We start from the raw sequence: 11,362 nt of genomic DNA, 5'->3' as shown, positions 1-11,362 counted from the left end.
ATAATGGTCTGGATTGAAATTGAAGTTAAAAGAAAAAAGGAGGTATTTTTAGCCACATCAGAATATATATAATAAAGAGTAATGATTTATATAGGGTTGAATCTGGCATTACGATTGGCTGCCATATGTATAAGTTTATCAGGATATTTGATCCTGTTAGAGTATTATAGTGTACAAGAGTATATTGTACTAGGAAGCATTCCTCGTTTTCTATTACAGCATAGGGAAAGGGAGTTTAAGTAAAAAGGGGAAATAGTAAGTGAAAAATGTGAATATATATTTAATTAAAAAAGGATATCCATCAATTAATATGTGCATACGTGCTGGAGAGTAGGAGGAGATATATATATATATATATATATATATATATATATATATATATATATATATATATATATATATATATATATATATATATGTAAAATAACTATAATATATAGTAGGTGACTATTATAATAATAGTCAGTCATATACTAAAAACTTAGTGATGTGTATCAAAACAGTGCATTTGTGTATGACTGGTATTAAAAGTTTATTCATTACTAAGTTATATAAAATAAGTTAAAAAGTGACAGTAGTCTGTGTGATGATGGAATATCCGTGTGTCGATATTCCAAATCTTAATACTGTTAAGAGCCCAACAAGGCCCACTCTTATACAGTACCCAATCTTCGCAAGTGGTTACCCACTTGGTACTGGTTGGGCCCAACACTGCTTAGCTTCCAAGATCGGGTGGGATTGGGCGTGAGACCAGTGTGATATGACTGTACCTTATGGCGAAATGACTCAGTCACACAGTAATCGAGGTTTTATTAGGAACATTGACAATCTAGATACAGTGTTTTAACAGCAGTGACTATTATAATTATATAATAAGGTGTTTTTGTGCTGACCATCCAGACCATTATTAGTCTCCTTTAATATAAAGAATACTGCTAGTATATAGCATTAATGAACATTTCAATAAAGTGAACTAACACACTAATATATGCTTTTTCGTTTGTTTTTTGTGAGCTGCTCCCGTATCTACAAATAGTACTATTACATGTCCGTGATAAGAGGCTCTAAAAAGAATTGCCGCCGTGATGATTGACAGCCTGCCCCAGCCTATATCTAACACAGAATGACGTTCCCAGCCGAGACGGGAAGTGACGCGGTGACCTAACCGGAAGTGAGGCAGAGGAGTACAATAACAGTGATCGTTTTACCGGAAGTGTGGCGCAATGCGCATGCGCACTAAGAGGTTATGGACAAAGGAAGTGGGGCGGAAGTGACGATGGACCCGTCCCCGGACTAGTTTTTGCTATATCTCATGTTTTAAAACTCGTTTTTTTATATTATATCCAGCTTTCTGAGGTTGTCATTTATGTTACTACCTTTTACATGTGTTTATATCAAAGATTGGGGCCAATCTTTCTCAGTTCTCACAGGAAGTGATGTCACAATTATCTATTCCTAATTGTATCTGCTATAAATAAGAGTGCTTGCTCAGTGGTCCCTTGCCCCTTGATGAAGTCTGATGGACGAAACGCGTTGGTTGTACCTCAATTGACTCTCCATTTTAAGATAAGCAGTACTCTCTTATCCTATATTTAATTTTTTTATGTTTTTATTGAATGTATTTAATCTAGTTTTCCAGCTATATTTTACCCAGTATCATTTAGCATTATACATTCTCCGCTTTTTAACCCACCCTAATATTTTTTAAATTTAATAAATATACTGTTATTTTTATTACGTATCCGGCAAGTTTCTTCATATTTATATCACTTTTTATCAGACACTATCGGTCGCTGACACCCCATCTCCCTCTTTACATATCTAATCCAAGGCAGTTTATCCCTGCCAAATACTTAGGGGTTAGCTGACGCCTTATATCACTAAAGGAGTGTCTGAATTGTAGTATTTATCATTTTATTATTCTATTTCACATACACCTGTGGCGCCATTCTCCCACTATCCAATATATATATATATATATATATATATATATATATATATATATATGTGGGAAAAAAAGAGGAAATTGGCGCCCAGGGATTAGTATAACCCGTAGAATGTACAGAACCCTATGGGTTTCACAAATATTACTGATTTTAAAACAAAAACATGAACTGTTCCTTCATAAAAGTTTATTAAAATTTACAGAAACAAAATGACATGTCCATCATGTTACATAGACATTATGATGTAATTTCTCTTATAATGATCCATCACTGAAGTTGTGGAGGAATGTAGACAATTTTAAGCAATATCTTAAATCCTTCCTCATAGGATATTCAGAGATCACATCAAGTACAAAAACCCAACGCATTTCGTCTAGTAACTAGACTTCATCAGGGGTATGTCTAAAAATCATAAGACAACTAGTCAATATATTGTACAGTATTACATAAAATAGGACAATAAAACAATATAGTACATGGAACAGTCCAATAACAAAAATGTGCTAGACATGTTGGAACAGAGCTAGAGATGATCAATAGACCATCAACATGATTAAAACATTCCAAAAAATAATAGTAATAAAGAAAATCCATTTGTATCTTAGATACTTGACATACCTTTTGATATTAACGTCAATCTAAAAGTACTCAGTCAAGGTGGTCAATCAGAATTGTTCGAGGGATGACTTCAAAGCATCACTAATAGTTACTGCTGAGGCTTCAAGCCGGCCTAATTTTAGAGCATAATTGATTCTTAATTGCAATCTAATAAGTTGCTAACTATTATAAAGTCCATATGTCTAAGGGAACACATACCTCGTGGATTCAGTATTCAGAATTCATATAATTCCTATGTTTAGCCTTCAAAGGAATAGCGGAATCAGCAAATTCATGCCAAAATGGACCTGGCAAGTTAATCAGTACTAATTAGTATATGCCAGATCTCCTTAGGACTAAGAGATAAGAAGAGAGGGGAGGGAGCTAACCTTAACAATTTTATCAATTTTCAATAGTGTCCCCAATTGAAGGGACACCCGTATATCTAATATATAAATCACAATGTATCCGCCTAACTGGTTAGTGTATACTGACATATTTTAAGTGAGGCTAATTAGATCCCATACCTATGTATATATATAATACATCTGTTAGGGTCTCCTGCCCTGTGCTGCCACGTCGTCATGGCAACCGGGAGACAAGTGCTAGCGGAGTAACCTGAGCGCAGCTGATACTCCGGTTCGGGTCTTTTGCTGTGCAGTGGTTACAGGCTCTGTGCACGGCAGGGGATCCGGTGCTGGTTTTTGTGCTCACAGTCTATGAGGTCTGAGTGGGGCGTGGACAGCACCTGCTTTATAAGGCCTCTTCTCAGGTTAAGCAGATGCTGCTGAATCTTTGTTGGTTAGTCAGTTCCTGAAAGTTAGCCAGTACTGTGTAGCTTTGTATTTGTTGTTGCTTACTGCAAATAGGCCTGGGGATTTGGTACTACACTCTGCCAACCCAGACCTAGCAGTAAGACTGGAGTCAGTCGTTTAACTTGCTGGGGTTCTTTTACTACTCTGTGAACTTAGTAAGTTTGCGGCTGTATTCTAAGACTTGCCTGCCTAAATCCTGTCTCACTGTGCAAGGTGTCAGGTGTCAGTTTAGTGGCAGTAAGCTGAACCTGTGCACTGCAAGTGAGAATTAGGATTGTGGAGACTCTCCTTGTGTCTATCATTCCATCTCTGACCAAGGAGTTTACCCGTTGGTAACCCTTTAGGGTTTTGCTGTTGCCCTTAGCAACAGCATTTCGGGTTCTCTATGTATTAAAACACAACATCTTGCTTTTCCCATCTGAGCATTACTAATACTAGGGAGACACCCAGTTCCTTAGCCTCTGGGCTTCTCTGTTCACTTTGTGTGTATTTTGTTACCCTATCACCTTCTGTGTACGTAATGTCATATTCCCCAGTCTGTCTGTGAGTTCATTTGTTTTGCATACCTATCCGTTCAGACACCAGTACATTCCTGCAGGCACTGGTGTGCATAACAGTTCAAACACCAGTACATTCCTGCAGGCACTGGAGTGCATAACAGTTCTGACACCAGTACATTCCTGCAGGCACTGGTGTGCATAACATATTCAGCAGCCTAATACTCCTGTTGAAATTTTGTGGGAATATGGAGCATACCCCTCAAAATACGTTGCAACAGGTGGTCGATCAGGTGCAGGTCCTGACTCGACAATTTAATGATTTGTCCATTAAAATGCACACCTCCCAGGCCGCTGGTGGAGCTCCCGCAGCAGCAGCACCTTCAGGGGTTAAGGAGCCGAAAGTAAATCTCCCGGATCGTTTTTCTGGAGATCGCTCGCAGTTCTTTTGTTTCAAGGAGAGCTGCAAGCTATACTTCCGGCTTAGGCCTCAGTCTTCTGGTTTGGAGATTCAGCGGGTGGGCATAGTGATTTCCTTGCTACAAGGAGACCCACAGGTCTGGGCATATGGGTTGCAGCCTGACTGTCCGTCGCTTAAAAGTGTTGATGCTTTTTTTACGGCACTGGGCATGTTGTATGATGACCCTGACAAGACGGCCTCAGCCGAGGCTCAGATTTCGATCCTTAAGCAAGGGCGAAGGCCAGTTGAGGTTTACTGTACGGAGTTTCGGAGGTTGGCCCATGATACCCAGTGGAATGACCCAGCCCTGAGACACCAGTACCGAAGAGGTCTTTCTGACCAGATAAAGGACCAACTGGTACAATATCCCTTGCCTGATAGCTTGGATCAGCTCATGCAGTTATCCATCCGGGTGGATAGACGGCTGAGAGAGCGTAGGCTTGAAAGGGAGACTGAGGTTTCCTTCTTTCCCAAGGGAACCTCAGACTCTGAGGAATTTTCCGAGGAGCCTATGCAGATTGGGGCTACCCGCCTCTCCTCGCGTGAGAAGACGCGGAGGAGACAGCAGGGGTTGTGTTTGTACTGTGGGAATAAAGGTCATGTGGTAGTATCATGCCCAGAAAAGCCGGAAAACTTCAGGGCCTGAGGGTGATGGGAAATATCCTGTCAGGCCAGAAGTCAGAATTTCCCAAGAAGACTTTTATCATTCCGGTGACCTTGAAGATCCTCTGTCAAACTGTCAAGACTGAGGCCTTTGTGGACAGTGGGGCCGACGGGGTTTTTATGGACCGCCAATTCGCCCTGAAACACTCTGTTCCCTTAGTACCCTTGGCATCGGAAATTGAGATTTGTGGGTTAAACGGGGAACCATTATCCCAAGGTAAATTACCTCTTGCACTAGCCAGATTTCTTTGTTTATTGGAGCCACACACTCTGAAAAATTGTCCTTTTATGTGACTGTCTGTACTTTTGCCCCATTGGTGTTGGGGTTACCCTGGTTAAGGGCCCACAATCCTCAATTTGACTGGGTCTCTGGGGAGATTCTTAGTTGGGGTACTGATTGTTTCAGGAGTTGCTTGAGCCTTCCAGTCAGGCTCTCGCAGCTAAGTTTGCCAGGATTGCCAGGGTGTTATGCAGATTTTGCGGACGTGTTCTCCAAAAAAGTTGCTAAAAATGCTAAGCTTCCCAAGAGCAGGTTGTACTCCCTGTCACGTCCTGAGACTCAGGCTATGGCAGAGTACATTCAGGAGAACTTGGCTAAGGGATTTATCAGACCTTCACAGTCTCCAGTTGGGTCGGGGTTCTTCTTCGTGGGTAAAAAGGACGGTTCGTTGCGACCCTGCATCGACTTCAGGGAATTGAACCGTATCACGATTAAAAACTCATACCCACTGCCCCTCATTTTGGTCTTGTTTGACCAGCTTCGTACTGCCACCATTTTTTCTAAGATTGACCTACGCGGTGCGTACAATCTAATCCGAATAAGAGAGGGGGATGAATGGAAGACTGCCTTTAATACCCACTCAGGGCATTATGAATATTTGGTGATGCCTTTTGGGCTCTGTAATGCCCCGGCAGTCTTCCAGGATTTCATGAATGATGTGCTCAGGGAATATTTGGATAGATTCTTAGTTGTATACTTAGATGACATCCTAATCTTCTCCCATTCCCTGGAGGAACATCGGAAGCATGTACGCTTAGTCCTCCAGAAACTCAGAGACCACCGGCTTGGGGCGAAGCTGGAGAAGTGCGAATTTGAAGTTCAGCAAATCGCATTTCTAGGATATATTATCTCCCCAGAAGGTTTCCAAATGGAGGGTTCCAAGGTACAGGCAGTCCTGGATTGGGTGCAGCCCACTAGTTTGAAGGCGCTTCAGCGTTTCCTGGGCTTTGCGAATTTTTATAGACGATTTATCGCTGGATTTTCGTCTATAGTGGCGCCCTTGGTGGCACTCACTAAGAAAGGGGCGGATGTTGCTCACTGGTCTTGTGAGGCTAAAGCGGCTTTTGCCCGTCTCAAAAGGGCATTTGTATCGGCCAAGGTGCTGCGACACCCAGATCCAGAGCGTCCTTTTGTGGTGGAGGTGGATGCCTCTGAGATGGGTATTGGGGCAGTGCTTTCTCAGATGGGAGTGTCTGATAATCGCCTTCATCCCTGTGCTTACTTTTCCCGTAAATTTTCGCCTGCCGAGATGAATTATGACGTGGGTAACCGGGAATTGTTGGCTATTAAGGATGCACTCGAGGAGTGGAGACACTGGCTTGAGGGGGCTAAGTTTGTGGTCTCAATTCTCACCGACCATAAGAATCTGGCATATTTAGAGTCAGCGAAGCGTCTCAATGCCAGGCAGGCACGATGGGCTTTGTTTTTTGCTCGCTTTAATTTTTTTATAACATATCGCCCTGGGTCAAAAAACATCAAGGCTGATGCGCTCTCGCGGAGTTTTGCTCCAATCCAAGAGACCACCGAGGAGCCGTTGCCCATTGTGTCCCCATCATGTATTAAAGTGGGCATTACCCAGGACCTCTTATCATTAGTCCTTAGAGCACAGGAGCAGGCTCCTCCAGACCTTCCGGTAGGTCTTTTGTTTGTGCCTCCTAGGTTAAGACAGCGAGTGTTCCTGGAATTCCATGCCAAGAAGTCGGCAGGTCACCCGGGTATTGCCAGAACTCGGGAGTTGCTATCTAGGGCGGTGTGGTGGCCCTCGGTGGCTAAGGATGTGGATCAGTGGGTTCGGGCATGTGACATCTGTGCCCGAAATAAGACTCCTAGAGGGGTTCCTGTTGGCCCATTACATCCACTCTCTATCCCATCTAAGCCATGGACCCACATTTCAATGGATTTTGTGGTGGACTTGCCCAAATCCTCGGGGATGACAGCCATCTGGGTTGTCGTTGACAGGTTTTCGAAGATGGCGCACTTCGTTCCACTGTCTGAATTGTTTATGCTGCATGTTGTGCGTCTCCACGGGTTGCCACTTGATGTGGTCTCTGACCGCGGATCCCAGTTTGTGGCCAAATTCTGGAGGGCATTTTGTTCCGATCTCCAGATTTCTGTCAGCTTGTCGTCAGGCTACCATCCGCAGTCTAATGGGCAGACTGAAAGGGTGAACCAGTCCTTGGAGCAGTTCCTCAGGTGTTATGTCTCCAAGTGTCAGACTGACTGGGTTGCTCATCTGTCCATGGCGGAGTTTGCCTATAACAACGCGGCTCACTCTGCTACAGGGATCTCTCCCTTCCTTTGTGTGTATGGGCATCATCCTAAGGCCAATTCTTTTGACCCCCTGGACTCCACGCCTGGTGGTTCCTCTGTGGTTTCGGTCCTTAGAAGTATTTGGAGGAAAGTGAAGAAAGCCCTTGTGTCTGTGTCATTAGTGACCAAAAGGGTTTTTGATAAGCGGAAAAGACCCTGCAGCTTCAAATTAGGAGACTTCGTCTGGTTGTCTACCAAGAATTTGAAGTTGAGACAGCCATCTCATAAGTTAGGCCCCCGGTTCATCGGCCCTTATAAGATCACCAGGGTTATCAATCCGGTGGCATTTCAGTTAGATCTGCCCCGTTCTTTGGGTATCAATAAAACATTTCATTGTTCCCTTTTAAAACGGGCGATTAGTAATCCTTCTTCCAGTGGAAGACCTTCCCCTCTTCTGATACGTGGCCAGAGGGAGTTTGTTGTTGAAAGGATTCTTGACTCCAAGATGGTTCGGGGTCGGCTGTCATTTTTGGTGCACTGGAAGGGGTATGGCCCGGAGGAGCGGTCGTGGGTGCGCAGTTGTGATCTTCATGCCCTCAGACTGATACGCTCTTTCTTCTCGCAGTTCCCCGATAAACCCGGTGGTAGGGGTTCTTTGACCCCTCGTCAGAGGGGGGGTACTGTTAGGGTCTCCTGCCCTGTGCTGCCACGTCGTCATGGCAACCGGGAGACAAGTGCTAGCGGAGTAACCTGAGCGCAGCTGATACTCCGGTTCGGGTCTTTTGCTGTGCAGTGGTTACAGGCTCTGTGCACGGCAGGGGATCCGGTGCTGGTTTTTGTGCTCACAGTCTGTGAGGTCTGAGTGGGGCGTGGACAGCACCTGCTTTATAAGGCCTCTTCTCAGGTTAAGCAGATGCTGCTGAATCTTTGTTGGTTAGTCAGTTCCTGAAAGTTAGCCAGTACTGTGTAGCTTTGTATTTGTTGTTGCTTACTGCAAATAGGCCTGGGGATTTGGTACTACACTCTGCCAATCCAGACCTAGCAGTAAGACTGGAGTCAGTCGTTTAACTTGCTGGGGTTCTTTTACTACTCTGTGAACTTAGCAAGTTTGCGGCTGTATTCTAAGACTTGCCTGCCTAAATCCTGTCTCACTGTGCAAGGTGTCAGGTGTCAGTTTAGTGGCAGTAAGCTGAACCTGTGCACTGCAAGTGAGAATTAGGATTGTGGAGACTCTCCTTGTGTCTATCATTCCATCTCTGACCAAGGAGTTTACTGCCACACCCGTTGGTAACCCTTTAGGGTTTTGCTGTTGCCCTTAGCAACAGCATTTCGGGTTCTCTATGTATTAAAACACAACATCTTGCTTTTCCCATCTGAGCATTACTAATACTAGGGAGACACCCAGTTCCTTAGCCTCTGGGCTTCTCTGTTCACTTTGTGTGTATTTTGTTACCCTATCACCTTCTGTGTACGTAATGTCATATTCCCCAGTCTGTCTGTGAGTTCATTTGTTTTGCATACCTATCCGTTCAGACACCAGTACATTCCTGCAGGCACTGGTGTGCATAACAGTTCAAACACCAGTACATTCCTGCAGGCACTGGAGTGCATAACAGTTCTGACACCAGTACATTCCTGCAGGCACTGGTGTGCATAACAACATCAAAGAACTAGGGGATTAGACATTGCTCACAGCATAACAGGTATGATGTATTATATATATACATAGGTATGGGATCTAATTAGTCCTTTTGCACATTGGTATAGCATCATTATATCATTTATAGTCATCTATTATTATTATTTACTTGACCCTTTAGGTCTTTACCTGTGTGAAACTGTAAGGACAACATATCCGTATCCATATTTCACGCCTATAGTTGATCCATGAGGTATGTTATGGTATTTGATGAGCCTTGTCTGTAAAAACCCCAGTATATTTATATGATTGTGAAATCTGATGTACGTAGTAGCCCTTTACCATTGGGGGCCTTTATGATATGCCCAATAGTATCGTTTTGAATTAACATCATGATGCCTCACTTAAAATATGTCAGTATACACTAACCAGTTAGGCGGATACATTGTGATTTATATATTAGATATACGGGTGTCCCTTCAATTGGGGACACTATTGAAAATTGTTAAAATTGTTAAGGTTAGCTCCCTCCCCCTCTCTTCTTATCTCTTAGTCCTAAGGAGATCTGGCATGTACTAATTAGTACTGATTAACTTGCCAGGTCCATTTTGGCATGAATTTGCTGATTCCGCTATTCCTTTGAAGGCTAAACATAGGATGTATATGAATTCTGAATACTGAATCCACGAGGTATGTGTTCCCTTAGACATATGGACTTTATAATAGTTAGCAATTTATTAGATTGCAATTAAGAATCAACTATGCTCTAAAATTAGGCCGGCTTGAAGCCTCAGCAGTACCTATTAGTGATGCTTTGAAGTCATCCCTCGAACAATTCTGATTGACCACCTTGACTGAGTACTTTTAGATTGACGTTAATATCAAAAGGTATGTCAAGTATCTAAGATACAAATGGACTTTCATTATTACTATTATTTTTTGGAATGTTTTCAATCATGTTGATGGTCTATTGATCATCTCTAGCTCTGTTCCAACATGTCTCGCACATTTTTGTTATTGTACTGTTCCATGTACTATATTGTTTTATTGTCCTATTTTATGTAATACTGTACAATATATTGACTAGTTGTCTTATGATTTTTAGACATACCCCTGATGAAGTCTAGTTACTAGACGAAACGCGTTGGATTTTTGTACTTGATGTGATCTCTGAATATCCTATGAGGAAGGGTTTAAGATATTGCTTAAAATTGTCTACATTCCTCAACAACTTCAGTGATGGATCATTATAAGAGAAATTACATCATAATGTCTATGTAACATGATGGACATGTCATTTTGTTTCTGTAAATTTTAATAAACTTTTATGAAGGAACAGTTCATGTTTTTGTTTTAAAATCAGTAATATTTGTGAAACCCATAGGGTTCTGTACATTCTACGGGTTATACTAATCCCTGGGCGCCAATTTCCTCTTTTTTTCCACATTTCTATATCTAGTTCAGTCTAACAAGGAACTCAGTGAAACAGGCTGCCCTTCTTAAGAAATTTCTTATCTCACTCTATCTAATACCTATAAAATAGCTCAGGAGGAGAGTATTTGTTTGATATATATATATACATGCATATACAGTGCTATTGTTGTAGAAAAATAGGTTAAGGAACTCCTGGGGTGGGCAGAGCTGTGGGTAATGTGGGAGTACCTATAGTGGGTGGGGAACCTCTGTAAGAATAAAGAGTTTTCCTTGGTAAGAATAAAGAATTTGCGTGCGCCAAAAAGAAGGGGCATGACTTAGCAGGAAAAGACTACCTTATGCCCCAGTTTTGCAACCTCCACACCCAGACCACCACAGAGGGAAAAAAAAAATCCTAATTCACACCCTTTACATTATTTGCCATTTTTCCTCCTCCTAGTACTGCCCATTACACATTATGCCACACACCGTAATGCCCATTACACAGTGACACACACCATAATGCCTGTTACACAATGACACACACCGTAATTATTATTACAAAAAGGCTGGACTGCCTTGCCAGTGGAAGTTGCAGAGTAGTCCATTATTCAAATAGGGGAGCCACACCCATCGATGTTTGACAGTGTTTAGGGGTGGCAGTTGATGTGGCTCCCCTATTTGAATAATGGACTACTCTGCAACTACCACTGGCAAGGCAGTCCAGGAACAGAGCATTGTGTCCTCCCCCGTCCTTTATCTTTTTAGATAATATCGGTTATTTATATGGAGCCACATGGGA

At 42.6% G+C, this 11,362-nt stretch overlaps 1 pseudogene; it reads right to left on the bottom strand.

The window, feature by feature from the left end:
* Nucleotides 1-652: 652 nt before the first annotated feature.
* Nucleotides 653-772, bottom strand: LOC134949400 (5S ribosomal RNA; annotated as a pseudogene).
* Between the last annotated feature and the right edge of the window lie 10,590 nt (nt 773-11,362).

Source organism: Pseudophryne corroboree, chromosome 1, assembly GCF_028390025.1.
Source record: "Pseudophryne corroboree isolate aPseCor3 chromosome 1, aPseCor3.hap2, whole genome shotgun sequence".
NCBI lineage: Eukaryota > Metazoa > Chordata > Amphibia > Anura > Myobatrachidae > Pseudophryne > Pseudophryne corroboree.
The sequence above is the reverse complement of the archived record's forward strand: the minus strand, read 5'-3'. Positions and strand labels throughout refer to the sequence as shown.